The sequence below is a fragment of the Podarcis liolepis genome (assembly GCF_965112155.1).
Source record: "Podarcis liolepis genome assembly, chromosome: 10".
NCBI lineage: Eukaryota > Metazoa > Chordata > Lepidosauria > Squamata > Lacertidae > Podarcis > Podarcis liolepis.
In genome coordinates, this window is record NC_139562.1 from 27,614,573 (window position 1) to 27,630,950 (window position 16,378).

The following is a 16,378-nucleotide window of genomic DNA, read 5'->3' on the forward strand; positions in this document are numbered from 1 at the left end:
ATATAATAATAAAATCAGCAAAAAAATCATACCAACACTTTAAACATCAATAAATACTGATTGGTTAAAAATAGAAAATTCATATTGCAAAGGCCCATCTAAACAATATCGTTTTCAAAAAACATGTGAAAGAAGGGAGGGGAATGTTTCTTGCCAAACCTCTCCAGGCAGGGAGTTCCAGAAGTCAGAGCTTGCCAAACTGAGGCTCAGTCCCTAGTGAAGGCCAGTCAAACCTCAGGGACATACTCCATCAGAGGATCTCAATGGTCAAGGTGGATTGTAAGTGATCAGATTTCCCTTAAGGTACTTTGGACCCAAGTTGCTTAGGACTTTGTGAATTAACTTGCACTTTGAACATGATCCAGAAGCATGGAAGACACAGGATCTACCCACTCTGGAAGAATGGCAGATGAAGGTGATAGACTATATGGGACTGGCTGAAATGACTGGCAGAATCCGAGACCAAGGGAAAGAGACGGCAGAAGAAGATTGGAAGAAATTCAAAATTTATCTTAAGAAATGTTGTAAAATTAACGAGTGCTAAAATGTTGAGGTTATAGAAAAAAGGGGATTACAGCTGCAAAAGATCAAGTAAAAGAAAAGAATAAGGGAAAATTAGATAAACTTAAGGGGGAGGATTTGCTGAAACAAATTTGGAAATTGGGATGTAGAAAGGGGAGGTATGGGGAAGTCGGTGAAGTAAGGTTTAAGAAAAAAGGATTTGAAATTATACATGTTTGTTTATGTGTGTGTTTGTTTGTTTGGATTGTGTATTGTTTGTGTTTATATAAATGGTGAAAAACCAATAAAAATTTTATATATATATAAAAAAATGAACATGATCCAGAAGCAAACTAGCAACTAGTGTAGAGGTCCCAACAGTGGAATAACATGTTGTCAGCTGCGACATTCTGCACTATGAGCAGTCCGGCTCCTACATTCTGCACTAATTGTAGCTTGCAGGCCAGATACAATGACAGCCCCACCCAAAGTGCCTTGAGGTTACCAAGGAATGGACCACTGTGGTCAGGTTGTTGGGGTCCAGGAACGGTTACCGCTGGTGTATTATCTGAGCTGGTAAAAAACTTCTGACTACTTGGGCCGCTAGTGACAGAGATGAACCAAACAGTACCCTCAGACTGCATACCTGCTCCTTTGGAGGGAGGGCAATCCCACCCAGAACAGGTAAATGACCTCTGTGGTGTAGTGGTTAAGAGCGATAGACTCGTAATCTGGGGAACTGGGTTCGCGTCTCTGCTTCTCCACATGCAGCTGCTGGGTGACCTTGGGCAGTCACACTTCTTTGAAGTCTCTCAGCCTCACTCACCTCACAGAGTGTTTGTTGTGGGGGAGGAAGGGAAAGGAGAATGTTAGCTGCTTTGAGACTCCTTCGGGTAGTGATAAAGCGGGATATCAAATCCAAACTCTTCTTCTTCTTCTCCCAGTCCAGTACAATTGTTTAAGCCATGTAGTATGGCTCTTTATGCGCCGTTTCTGGAAGGATGCCTGTGGCAGGAAGGAAGGTGAGAAGCAGCTGTCCTATGGTTGTGGAGCCCAGGGGTACTCCACATAATTCTGCAGGGAAGTTATGACACTCATCACCAACATTATCAAATGGATGTCTCTAGCATCCTTATGCAATTGCGCTCCACATAGAATGCCAAACTGCAATAGTTTTGCTAGCTAGCAGAATGAATCACAATTTCCCATGAACAATATATTGCTGATGGAATGCTGGAGGATTTGTGACATCTCCAAAACAAGCACTTCCCTGTGGAGAAATGTCTTATTTACCTGCAACACAAATAAGCAATGATTACACATTTTTTTCATGTTAGAAGGTTGACGGGTCTTGAAAGATCCCCCTCAGGAGCTGGGAAGGGTCCTTGACACAACCATTAAATGGGTGACTGATAGGTGTGATAGATATTTCCCCTTGGTTGCCATAGAGACCATCTCTTAGTTGATAGTGATGACTGGATCAGTGGCCTTATTTATGCCAGGTGAGAAGCAAAAAGATTGCTCTGCACAAGCTGTTTTATCTATTGCCCCTTAGAGTGTCTTCGGACGTTTTCAATTGGTGAAGAATGCATGAGTCATTTGTGCTTCCTATTATTAACAACTGAAAACAATTCTTACTTTTGTATGGTGTGTGAATGGGCTGCAATTAGGGCTGCAATTTTAAATTTGTATGCTTCAAACAACTAACACTTTAATTGTAGATTAAAATTTGGTTCCTGGTTAATTCAATGAGGCTTCCAGTATTATGAAATATATGAAAAAAAATTGGGGGGGGCATGTTTTACACCATTTTCTTTGCAGTCCTGATTCCAAAGTGTCCATCTTGATCCAGCTAGAGGACATGCGTTGTCAGGTTATGTATCTGAGTGACCTTATTCATAAACTCTTAGCCTAACCTACCTCATAGGGTTATAATAAGGATAAAATGGGGCGGGGGGAGAAAACCAAGTGTATTGTCACTAGGTCTTGAGAGAAGAGGTGAGATAAAAATGCAGTAAGTAAATATTCCTAGCTGGATGATGAACTAGGCACTGGACTGGGTGCTGTTTACACAGTTCCTCTCCATGATACTGGCTCATAATGCTTTAAAAATAAACACTCACACTTATCAGCTGTTGTGAAAGTAGATTAAACCTTGTTCCCCATCTCCCTGCTGGACTGCTTGTTGCCAAACAGCTGGAAGCAAGCCTTCCTGAACTTAATGGGACTTCTTTCAGAGTAAATCTCCCCACTTAGCCGTTTTCACATAGAAAGGATCAGGCATTTAAGCTCTCTTGAGCTTGCACTTGTCCCACTGCCTTGTAGGAAAGTAAGCCTGCCTTTTCCTCGACTGTATCCAAGGGCTGTAAATTATGTCTTTTTGTGCTTCATCACAAGCACTCTGATTTATTGTATACGTTTTCAGCCAGTCGTCAAAGCAATTTCACAAGCACTCAGTTCTGACCAGCCCTTGGAGGCATGGCATGATGCCAAGGGCAAGGTTTTAATTTGAGCCTCATCTCAGCAGAGCACAGCCTTGGGTTATGTTTCCAGCATGAACGTTCAGCCCTGGAATATCTGTGCATGTGCAGAGTGTGCTTACATCAACAGTGCTTTCAGGACCATGCACACACAATGCGGAGAATTATGCCATTAAGTGGCAAATGCTAGTCCTATAAGAGAGGAAGGAAAATTCTCCCTCTCCTCTTTCTCCACTCCATGCATAATCATATATTCTTCTATCAAGTCTCTTCTTAGCTGTATTTTTTTCCGTTAAGCTAAAAAGTCCCCAAACACTTTAGCCAAATGAAAGCCTCGTTGGTTCCAGTCCATGGGTTTGTTTGCCTGCTTCTGCACCTTTTCCAACTCTATGAAATCCCCTTTAAAATGGGATGACCAAAACTGCATGCAGTATTCCAGAGGCAACCCTGCCGCTGATTTTGGAGTGGTCACTTGCGCAATGCCAAAAAAAGAGGAAATCACCAAAACGGATGACAAAAGAGGACATACATATACACTATCAGGCTTCAGGGAATCCGATCCCTCCCCCCGGTGGCAGCCAGTAAGCAGATAAACAAGAGTAGTTCTTACCAAGTAATTTATTCCATAGTTCACAGAGAGAGAGAGAGAAAGGAATGCAGCCTCCCTAAAATAATGTTGTTGCTCCAAGTAAAGTCCCACCCCCTCCATCTCTCCTATTCTACATCACCCTTGCAACAGCTAATCTGAACTTTCTGCCTCTGAGCCTTCTGTTCTACTACCCTCAATGCTTGCCTGGTCCTGGGAGAGGGAGGGTCAGGAATGCTGTCCAAGGACACTAAGTCTGTCAGCTGACTCTCCCCTGATGTTTCTTCTTCCTGCTGTTCCTCTCCCAATATTTCCCAGCTTCTCCCCTCTACAGCCTCTGCAAACCACTGTTCTAAATCTACACTGTCCTCCTGTTCTCGGGAAGGTTCAGGAGAAGGGGGGCGGCCCCCACCTTTCCTCCTCAGTCCAGCCTCTGACACATACACTCATTCAAATTAATGCAGGTTTCGAACTAATGGCTATAATTTAAAGAGAAATATGATACATCTCACCCATAGTGGCCCTGTGACCTGTGTGTCTGCTCAGTCTGCTGTCCAGGGGCTAAGTACTGATGGACAACTTCAAGGACCCTGGTCTTTCTTCTTAGGGCTTTTGATCTTTAAACTGGACTTGGACTGGGCAACCCTTCAAACAGAGGGCACCTTCAGAAACAGCGGACATAAGAACAGAAACCAGCTGGATCAGACCAAAGGCCCATCTAGTCCAGTGGCCAACCAGGTAACTGGTTGCAAGCAGGACACGAGTGCAACAGGACTCTCTCCAGTTGTGTATCCCAACCACTGGTACTCAGAGGCACACTGTTTCCAACAGCAGAGGTAGCCATCATGGCTTCGTTGTACCGCCCCTGTTGGAAGCTTCTGTCCAGTTGGACACATAGTCACACCAACTGATATACATAAAGGCAGGATGATACTAGCTGTTTTATTTTTGAACCCTAGAAAACCATAGCATGGAATCTACCTTAAAATAAAAATAAGAACTTTTGCCACAAATCCCTGAGTATACATCAGTTGCACAATAATAGCCCATTCAGAACTCATAACTGCAATATTGGAGCATTGCCTTGGGTACTGAACATCATGTTACTGTAATGTTAATATGAGTTTGAAGGCTGGGAACACAAGAAGGGCAACAGAAATAATATTATAGGATGAGAGGGACTGTTTCTTTATGAGGAGCTAAATATGAAGGAGCTGCTTCCACAGTGTCTAAGTGAAGGAAACAATGTAAAATGACAGAAATATCTGAAATGGTTGAAAATGCCAAAGAAGGAGAGGAGCCAGGATTTAGGATATCGTATATGAAATAACGAGAGTACACAAAGTTAATGATCCCCCTCCCCCCCAAAAAACCAACCCAGATCCAGCTGGAATTTTCTCCCCACAAAGGAAAGTGCCTTCATTAAAATTAGATTAAAACAGAAGTGGTCCCCCAGATGTTGTGATACTCCAACTCCCATCAGCCTCAGCTAGCATGGCCAATGGTCAGGGATGATGGGAGTTGTAGTCAAACACCCAGAGGGCTGCAGGTTCCCCAGACCTGGATTAAAACATAACGTTGAATCAACTTTGTGCCCATAAATGAGCTGGCTTCTTTTATTTTTATTTTTAACGATAGTGATGAGTTAGATGGCCTTTCTCCCAGATGTTCCCAGCTTTGACATTACAAGGTTTATCAAATTGTTTATCGAAGTATAAATCTGTAGGCAGGGACTGTTCTGGTGGTTTGTTTTTTATTGTGGCATGCTTAACTCACATTAAACAGAACAGAAACAATAGATGAGAAATGGTGAGTCAAAAGAGACGCAGTCTTAACCTCTCGTCATCCTTTAATGGAAGCTATTTTACCAGTTAGTAGACTTGCAAATGCTTCTGAGATGAGATTGAGGATTACTGTAAGGATTGCTGACATCACGAGGGGCTGGCAACTTCCAAAAACAGAAACAGTTCTCTATGTGGTAGAGTCCTCTAGGGGGGAGAGTCATGATGCCAACGATGGGAGAAGGGGCTTCTCACACATGAAGACTTCTCCATTAGGCCAACCTCACTCTGCCTTCAGCCAGACCCCACCTGCCTGCCTTCTCACGACAACCAGCCATTACTTACAACCAGCCCAGGGGGTGACGCTGCCTGACAGCTTTATCCCCTTTAGTCTTTGAGTTACCTTTGGGAACAGGTTGGCTGATAGCAATGCTAAAGTTAGTTGGTTCTGCCTGTCATTGGTTCTGGTCACTTAATGAAATAATTCTGATTTGTTTGCAGGCAAGTTATATGCCATGGCATCAAGCAAGCGTTATCTCACACTTTTTGATGAAATTTCTGGGCTGCTTCCTTATCACAACAAGTTCTATTTGGGGAGGAAACGGGGGGTTTTCCGCAGAAGAGTGCCATCAGTTGTACAACCTGAATCGGCTGGTATGCGGTCGAAACCCACCAGGAAAAAGTGACAGTCTGGCAGCATCCTGAGAAATGAAACACGTCAGAAAGACTACCTCCAGCTGACACCTGAAAGCATCTCCAGCGAAGCTTAGCAAGCCTTTGCAGCAACCAGCCTCTTGGATCAATTATTTACAGAGCAAGGCTTAGAGGTATCCTTTGTTCATTATTCAAAAGCCTCCGATAAATGATTTATGCAGATTTGTCTCAAACAATTGATGCATCTCAGGCTGAACGAAATGACTCTGTGGACAGTTTGAAGAGATTAAAAACTCACCACTTTTTTCGAAATAGAAAGACAAACGGCAAGGGGCTATGATGAAGCAGTGGAGGACAAAAATAGATGCAGGGGGAAATGTAGAAACAGCAATGTATGTTTGGTGAGAAGGAGGGAGAAGAAGTAGAAAAGGTGTGGGGAATGAAGGATTCATAAAGCTATAGACAGCTTGCACAGTGAGCCTGCTGTGAAGCCCTTATCATTTGAGAGAGAGATACCTTTTTGTTAGAGTTTAAGAGCAATCAGTTCTTCCTGCTTGCAGCAGAAACTGGCTGTGCAGAGTACTGGCTGACTGGCCCATGGGACAACCATAAAACCACTCCCTCCCCAGAGCAGAATTGAAGAAGAAGAGGAGGAGGAGGATCTATGCTGGGTTCTAAGGGAGTAGTCCAAACTCCTGGCCAGGAGCAGCAGAGCTAATGGAGTGCCATAGCCACAGCCCAGCTCTGCTACTCACCCCAGCTGGGGGAGGATTTTTTTGCTGTACATATCAGCTCTGGGCTTGGTCAGGCCCTTCACCAGTAGCTGGACCAACTAAAGACCCAGCAGATCCTTGGCCAGCCAAAACTGGCCTCTTCTCCAGCTCCTCCTCAAGCCAGAAACACCCCAGCTTTTCACTGGCTACTGCCACTTCCACTTGTCTGCACTTTCAGCCGGCACTTCTGTGGCAATGGAGGCCCCTTACCAGCAAAGCCCAGCAGAGCCAGGCAGAGGGACACTTCAGCTGAATCCAAGCATCCTCCAGTACAGTGGATCAAGGGTTTGGATAAAATACTGCTGTTTGAATGTGGCAGAAATGTGACCTGCACCTCTTATCTATAGCTGTCTGTCATCTGTCATTTATCATCTTTCTGATACATTGATTTTTTCGGTTTCTTTGAGGAACTCAAGGTAGCTGACAAGTCATAGTACCACTACATTTCAGAGGCGTATTATTTTCCTAGGAAATGGCAATGTTATAGATGAATACAGTGCAGCAATCTTTGGCGTTCCCCACCCACTGTACACAGAACAAATGTTCTATATGTCCAGCAGAGAAGCTCCGGGGGAACAGATCTGCTGAACTTCTTCTCCCGTAGTTCTGAAGGAAACAGGAGCTCTATAAACACAGTGTGAAGCTTTAGCAGGCTCCCTAAACATTCGTTAAACAAGGAGGCTTGAAAGTACTTGCAAGTCGAGGCTGGAACTATTCACACATCCCGGGTCTCATTTTAGAACACTGGTGGGAACGGATTGTAAACACTGCAGCACTCAAGTGCAGTTTGCAGCACTGAGAAGCTTTAATCTGCCTTGCACTGTGCATAGCCAGCTTTGGAATTCAAACACTTAATAGAAACACACGAGGCAATTAAAGCAGAATAAGATGGCTGTTGTTAAAGAAGGGCGTGCGAAGCAGCTCATTCTTTCATTAGCTTGTACATACAGAGTGCCAGAGCTATTCTGTCACATATGGAAAAGGACAGTTTGTTCCAGCTCTGGTGGCGGCTGTCCAAGCAAATAAACACAGAATTTTATTTTAAAAGGGAATAAAAGGAAAAACAAACACTGAATATTGGGAAGAGGCATTTAAAGCGATGGAGGTATTCTGAAGACAGAATAGAGCTGTGACTAATAGTCTAATTTTTAAGAGAGTTGGAAGTGATTTGAGAGAGAGAGATGTGCTTTGTTTGGTCCTACATTTGCCTCTGAATAAGCAGGTCTTTGAGGCCTAATAAGAGCTATATTCCAAATATCATTGGGGACTAAGATAGGGCTGGCCTGTACACCTCAGTCACATGTAGGGATGGGGGAGAAATTTGATGCAGTTCACATTTAGAAGCCAATCTATCTAATTTGTGCTTTCTGAAACATTAGAACCAAAATGCAGCCCTCCTTTCAAAATTCACACATCAGAATTTTCAACCAATTTTTCAACCAATCAGTGTTTGTGAAAATGCATATATTTGGGGAAAGTGTTCATAAAAATGAATACGTTAGTGAAAATAACATACATTCTGTTTGGGTAAATGGCTTGCAAGAATTTGCAAATTAGTCAAAACTGCATAAAAAGATGCAATTTTTAGGAAGAGGCTCACACAAAAACAATGATGAATTTTCACGAGGGTGGTTTTTTTAAATAAATAAATAAATAAATATTGCTAATTGCTGCAGAAATATGGAAAACTGAATAGAAAATTGGAAAAATGAGAAGCTGAGAGAACCGAAATTGATATAGCTTTCCATGTCTACCCATAAGCTCCCCAATCCACCCTCCACGAGCCCCATAAATGAATGAATATTGTTCTCTAAGGCAATCTGATTGCACCCTGTGCAAACTGATTATTTCCTACATAATTTACCCTAATTTGCCTTGGAAAAATGTGCACAGGTTTTCTTTTTTATGCATAATTTGTTTAGGAAAAAAATGCTATAATTGGCATATGAATTTTCTTTTCCAATTCAGAATTTTCCAGAAAACTCACATTACTGGTCCTAGTAAAGGTATTGCCTTGCCATGGATTTTGGATGAATAATAAACATCATTAGCTTTTAAAACAACAGAGGACACATTATTGCAGAGGCAATATATACAACTGTAGGAAGGAGAAGTCTTGGTCAGAAAATAAGGATGTGATAAACACCTTCCTATTTTTCTTTATAAAACACTGGAGCATATTGTCTACAGGGCTCCCCAAGCTCTTTGGGTGCTGGGGCACATTGGGAAATTTAAGAAACTGTTTTGGGCACCACAATATCACATTTCAAAGAAGAAAAACAGACAAAATTCAGAACTCACACCCACACACCAAGCATGCACAATTACCTTCATGGTGTAAAACAATTAAACACAAACAAAGCAGACAGCGCCCCCCCCCAAAGAAGAAACAAGCAAAGAAACAAAACACCCATGCCAAACAGAAAAGAAAATTTGACGAAGTGATTGTTTTCCTGCTCCCTTTGGTTAAATCTCTTCCTTCCTTCTTTAAAGTCACATTGGATATAAAGCCATCAAGAAAGCTATTTCACTGTGTCCTCTCTGGCAGCTGACTTATCTTCTTGGTGTTTAGCATTCGCTGTCACTCCTGTCTTCAGAAGATTCATACACTCCCCCACAAAGTGTGTGATGTTAACAGAAGAGTTTTTCAGTGCCTGCTAGTCATGTTGCTAAGAGCAGGTGTTTTAGATCTCCTGCGTAAAGGAGCAGAAAAAGCAAGTGGAGCTGGACAGACGGACATAAACACAAAGTTTCCATAGAGAACATTTTACTAATTCTTACCCCTTTCAAATTAAGAAAACCCCATTACTTCTTATTTCAGACTGTACTTCCACAGCACGGAAATGCAAAGCCCATTATTAAATAAATGCTCTACAATGCCCCAAGTGAAGACTTACAGCATTTTTGTACTATTTGATTTCCAAACGGAGCAAAGGGTCTGACTTGGTTTAAGGCACCTTCCTATGTTCCTAAACTGGCCTTCCCGGGCCATTAAGAAATGTGAACCTCATTTCACCAAATCCAAGGTGGGCTTTTGGTGGGCAAAACCAATAGTGACAAAGGCTATGGGAGCGGTTCATAAGAATATGATCCATACACTTAAGCTTAAGTTTCTTAATCTTGAAAAACCTTCCCTGGATCAGATCGATAACTGTAATGTGATTCCTATGTGGAGGTTTCACTCGAGAGCCACTGTGCCATAGTGGTTAAGGTGGACCTGGGAGACCCAGGGTTCAAATCGCCACTCAGCCATGAAAGCTCATCGGATGACCCCTTAGCTAAACCTACCTCACAGGGTTGTTGTGAGGGCAAAATGGAGAGAAGGAAGGGAAACCGTGTATCCCACCTTGAGCTCCTTGGAGGGAAGCTGGGATAGGAGATAGATAGAGATGATAAATAGATAGATAGATGATAGATAGATAGATAGATAGATAGATAGATGATAGATAGATAGATGATAGATAGATAGATAGATGATAGATAGATAGATAGATGATAGATAGATGATAGATATAGATAGAGATGATAGATAAATGATACATAGATAGATGATATAGATGATAGATGGATGATAGATGATAGATGATAGATGATAGATGATGATAGATGATAGATGATAGATGATAGATGATAGATGATAGATGATAGATGATAGATGATAGATGATAGATGATAGATGATAGATGATAGATGATAGATAGAGATAGATAGATGATAGATAGAGATAGAGATAGAGATGATAGATAAATGATACATAGATAGATAGATGATATAGATGATAGATAGATGATAGATAGATATAGTTATATGGTCACCTGTCTTTCTTACAGGAAAAGAAAATCAGGACCCAAAGATCCTCATGCGCCTTACTTGTATGTCTGCTGCATTATCTTTGAAAAAGAAAACATGAAGCAGATCATTGGTACCATGCGCAACTGAAATAATTTGAGATCCTCCAAGTCTCTCCTTTCTTTTGTACAGTGGGCATCCAGGTGTGTGTGTGTGTGTTTATTGCACATGGGTGAATTAATTTAACTCACTGGGGTGAAAGGCAATTCACTCTTTTGAGCCGTGCACACACCATACATTTCAAACGCATCCAAAGCACATTTCTCCCACCTTAACCCCAAAAAGAATTCTATAAACTGTAAAGTGTCCCATTCTCAGATATTCATACAGACACTACAAGCTGACTTAAGGGTAAATTACCCTTTATTCTTGATGAGGCCTGGGAGCAACTTCTCCAGCCAGGCCACACCTTTGAGTCAGCTCTCCAGGCGCTGGCCTCGGTCCTAGCTGTTTCTCTTAAAAAGGACCACATGCCAGATATTCAGTTGATAATGCATAGATTGCATAAAGGGTGCTGGGAATTGTGTGGCTCTGTGAGGGATAAACTACAATGCCCAGGATTCTGGGTGGGGCGTGTGCTTTAAATGTATGGTGTGTACACAGCCTTGGAGCCATTCTTTTTGAGATCGTTTGTCTGCAGCCGTCTCTCCACATGGAGTGAGTCATTTTTTGTTGTTGTGGATGCTGGAAAAACAGACCTCATATCCTTCATTATTTGTCAAGGTCCCTTCTCAGCCATGAGTGAGATTTGTCAGGCACTGCACTGTTAATATTCTCCCTCCCACACCGCTGATTAGTGTCACTCAAGCCGCAAGTGGAGGCAGCCAGTGCAAACAATAAGTATTATAAGAAAGGGGGGAAAGAAACACCAAATCTGCACATTGCAACCTGAAAAATACCTCCTTGTAGGTGGGAGAGAAAGAGAGCAGAGGCACAGAAGACATTTTCCGCCTGAGAGGAAAGGGTTGGAAATATCTACACAGAAAAAGAGGAGAAAATGGCTAACCATGTGGGTTGTGGGATTAAATATGGCAGCCATTGTGTTTGATTATTTGTCTCTACAATCAAGAGCTTAAAAAGTTTCATGTCCACACATGCCCAAACAGCTCAAGCAACATTGACGAATCGGGTTGAATGGGCACTTGGTAAAACAGGAGTGCTGTCTTACAATGACTGGGGGCTAGAGGAGGGAGGAATTAGGGGTTTTTTCAAGCGGGGTCATCAAGTGCTACATATTCCACGTGGAAATGAGCCCTCACAGATTAGACGCCACCAACAGATGTTCGGTATTTCATATAATCCCAAACACAATGCTTTTCAGGAGAGGCAGCTCACAGAACCAGCATCCAGGAGTCAAGGAAGGAGAGATCAAGTGAGGCCTGTGCATATGTGAACCAGCTCTAAGATAAAAGTGGTTTTGTTCTGTCCTGTCCTGTCTTGTATGATAACAAGGCCGGCCCTAACGTTAGAAAGCATGAGTCAGTTGCCTCAGGCAGCTGATTTTGAGTGTCGTGAAAGGGCACCAGAATTGCTAGTTGTGTGATATACTGTTGCTGTCCTTTTTACTCCCAGGGATGAGTGCTTGTAGGGTTTTATGCCCCAGGTACCAAAATAATAATAATTGGTCCCCCACATGCCAAAACAGAAAGCATAATCATTGCTATTCTGTTCTGCCTTGGGCAACAAAATGTATTGCGTTGGCCCTGTAATCTCTCCTATTCCAGTCCGTTGCTCTGATAAGCTCTAAACGCCGTATTAAATACAGTCCAGCCCAGTGTCATTAATCCTGCTCACAGTTTCCAAATGCTGGAAGTGCAACAGAAAATTTGAACAACCTTCTGTCAAAGAAATCATGTTTTGTGGCAATATCAAAGCATTTCTGTTGGGGTTGTATCTGCCATGAGTGCTTCTTATGAGTGAGTCTGAGGCTGCCAACATGGCACTTGAAACTACAAGAAAGGAGACTGCAACTAAGCATTAGAAATTACTTTCTGATTGGGTAAGAGCTGCTCTACAGTGGAATCAGGCTACCTCAGAAGGTGCTGTACTCTCCTTCACTGGAAGTTTTTAAAAAGAGGTTGGATAGCCATCTGTCAAGGTGTGATTCCTTCATTGCAAGTGGTTGGACTGGATGACTTCCAACCTTACAGTTCTGATTCTATGACTTCTGCTGCAGCCTGCAAACCCTTGATACGTCCTGCTCACTGCCCCCTTTGTGTGGCATGTGGTTACCTTCCCCCCACCCTTAAAAAGCATAGGAGGGAGATTTCGGCATGGGGAGGGGAGGGAAGAGGCCCAGCAGATCTCAGAGAAGGCCTCTACAGGCATATGTGACCCACCCATTGGCACCACATTGGCAACCCCTGCTCTAACCACTGCACCACAGTGACTCTAAGTGCCAGACTTTCAAAAGAAGTGGGAGAGCAGCTTTTCTCCGGGCTTCATGATGCCTTGATTCTTCAGATAGCTGGGTTTTCTTTTTCCTTTATCCCCTTCAATTGTGAATGAATGGATAGATCAAACAATAAATTATTATTTACTTGCTTCAAATGGGAGGCCGTTAAAGCCTCCCTAAATCAGAGATGTGCCTCCTTCTTACTCGTTTAGCCAAATTCTCACTGGCCTCATAACAATTCCATTTCTGTACACACCATTTCCTCTGCTGATAAATCAGAGCCAGTTCAATCCAATCCAAGGGCACCAGGTCTCCCCAAAAGCAACATGGATTTTCAGCACCTTCCTCCAAGCCAGGGGCTGGACTATATACACTGTAGTCATCAATGCTAGAAATTGATTTTCCTTTCTTGCATCTCTGCAGAGTCCCCCGTCCCCCCCCCCACTTGCTTTTCGTTAAAGAAACCAATCTTGAAAGGCACCTCCAGGCTTGACGTGAATTTGCTGTCATTAACTGTGAAAAAGGCAGTTAGGAGCTGGATATATTGAGAGCATCTTGTTGAAAGATCATCCCAGACTTGGAGATGGTATTGCTCAGAATGCACCCATAAAAGAAAAGGGGGAAAAACATTTCATGGACATTTAAATGGGTCCTGAGGATAATATTTTGAAAATAACCCAGCCATGAATGGGGTGAGATGGTCTCCTTTAATTCTGAATCTTCATGGATGGTGATAGAATCAGAATACAGAAACCACTAAGAAATCCTTACTAACATTTTAAAAGATGTAACTATTTTCTATATCTAGTTCCCTCCTGCTCTAATCAATACTACAACCATCTAACTAATGCTATAATTTCCTAGCTGATGCTGTAACTGTTCGTCCACACTTCCACTTGCCCATGCCTAGAAAGCAAGGCTCCAAGTGATTTTCTACTTCTCCATTGCTTTCTAGGCACACATTTGACCGGTTTTGCCTTTGCCCCACTGCTCTCCCCCAGAAAACACACACTTTAGTGCTAAATTGGAGCAAATAATCCCATTGGTGTTTGCTCCAATTCAGCTGCAAACAGCAGGTTTTCCTGGGGGCAAGCAGAACTGTGGATGAGCACTCATTAACTACCAGAATAATTCTCTAATGCAGTAACTCCCTAACTAACTCTGGGGATAACTTGCTCTGCAACTCCCTAACTCCCTTCAACAACCTCTTACCAAAGTCCTCTGGCAAGTCACCCAGCAGGAAGATATTTCACGATGAAAGACGTATCACTGTTGCTTAGCAGCCTTGCTCAGCAATGGCCACTGCTCCTCTTCCTATTAGGTTTTTTTCCAATGTAGTTTTCAATGCATTCCTCTTATGTGAATGTGGTGAAGGGGTATTCAAAGATTTTCAGGGTCAATTTTAAGAACTTTTGCAAGGGGGGGGTCTTACATTTAAATTAGGAGTGAGTGGGTGGGTGGAGGATACTTTTTCCACTTCTTGACAATTTCATATTCATGCAAACATATTGATACCCACTCCATTTTTTAAAGAAACATTAAATTGTTGCATTTAAATTGTACTGATTTTATCTGCATTCATCCCCTAAAAGGCACGTTTTGTATGCTCTCCAATGCACTTTCCCGGAAATATATTTCCTGTAAAAGAAACCTCTTTGAGTATTTTTTTTAAACTGCACTGCAAGATTTGTGCATAATCTGATAGGAGAACCTCAGCAACTTTGCATTTAAAGGTATGCAATGCACACACACACACACATACACATAACTCTTAAAATTCATTCAGATCCAAATCAATTCAGCATTTGGCAGTGTTTTTACTCCACCGCCCCCCTGAAATGTATGAAAATCACAGGGATGAATACTTCAGCCCAGCATTAGCGCTAATCTCATTGCCTGAAATCAGCACGCTGCCACTATTGCAAGGTCTGCACAGTGCCATAGATGCACAATAGCGGTCGAGAAAATGTACAATGAAAAGGCCACTGAGGCAGCCTGTGCACAATAATAAAGAGTTTTTGCAACTGCTCATCAGCAGGCTGTTTCCCACTGGTGTGCAGCCGCTCAGTCTCAAGCTGCAGAGCAAAAAGCTCTATTCTCTCCTCCTACCAACAGCCAAAAGGTCTTTGGCATCCTAGGCAGCAAAAGTCTGAGCCTGCCACTCACTGCTGGGATGCATTGACTCTGCCAGCAAAGCAGCCCTTCCCTCTCAGCAGGAGGCAGGCGACTGGCTGGAAAGAAAGGCTGCAAAAGGAGGCGACAGAGTCCTTTCTGCCCAGGGAAGCACAGCTTCTTCTTAGGACCAGGTACTGTATGGTAGAGTGTGTGAAGACACATGGTTTTGCTGCTGGAGCTTTAGTTAGCAATACACCTGACTCAGTCCTTGCAGTATTGCTTACTGCTTGCAACATAGTGGCTACCACAAAGCTATTATATTTATCATATAATATTATATATATATTTTATACTGATCATGTAAACCTGCCATTCTATTGTTCTCTTTCACACACCTTCAGCCTGGCAAGGGGAAAGAAAGACATGCCCTCTTTTGCCATACTGGCTCTCACCTTCCAGAAGTATCGCCAGCTACTCAGTTTCTGTGGCACTAAAGCAATTGCTATGGTTGTTGGGGTGTATGAAGTGTTAGGGGAGGGGGTAGTATGCATAGCTGTCAATGTTTCCCTTTTTTAAGGGAAATTCCCTTATTCCAAATAGGATTACTCACAAGAAAAGGAAAAAGTTGACAGCTATGGTAGTATGTCTGGTGGAGGACATATCATGCTTCTTCTGGGGTAGTTTGTCCACATTTGATCCCTACCCTGAACTCAGCTCTCACCTGTGGCTCCTAGAAGTTGTCAGCATGTGACAGCAACCACACCCCAGGAACTGCTTTGACTGGCCGGCTAAACCAGGTGAGGGTAATCAATGGGCCTCAGAGCCTTGGTGAGTTAGTAACTTCCTCTGCATGAGAAGACAAGCTCTGGTGGATTGAGCTGACAAGACCAACCTGGGAAGGTAGCCCATATAGAAGGAAAACTCTGGTCCTAACCCTCTGCTGCCTTGTGGGACATCTTCAGGAGAAGAAAAGGCAAAGGAGTAAACCCTACACAAATCCAGAGGGGAGTCCCTGAGATGGTTGGATGGCTTCCTGTACGCTTCCTTCCAGCAACTCCTGCAGCCAGGCTGGTGCCATTAGTATTGCTCTGCTTTCCTTTGGACCACATCAGTGAAGCCGAGGAGGTATTGTCATCTGGGCAGTCCAGAAGCTCCATACACACTGCCCAGGCAGGGGAGGCCACTTTGGTGCTGCTAATGCAGCAATTTGACTTCACCCTACTGCAGGCAGAGGCACATTCTAT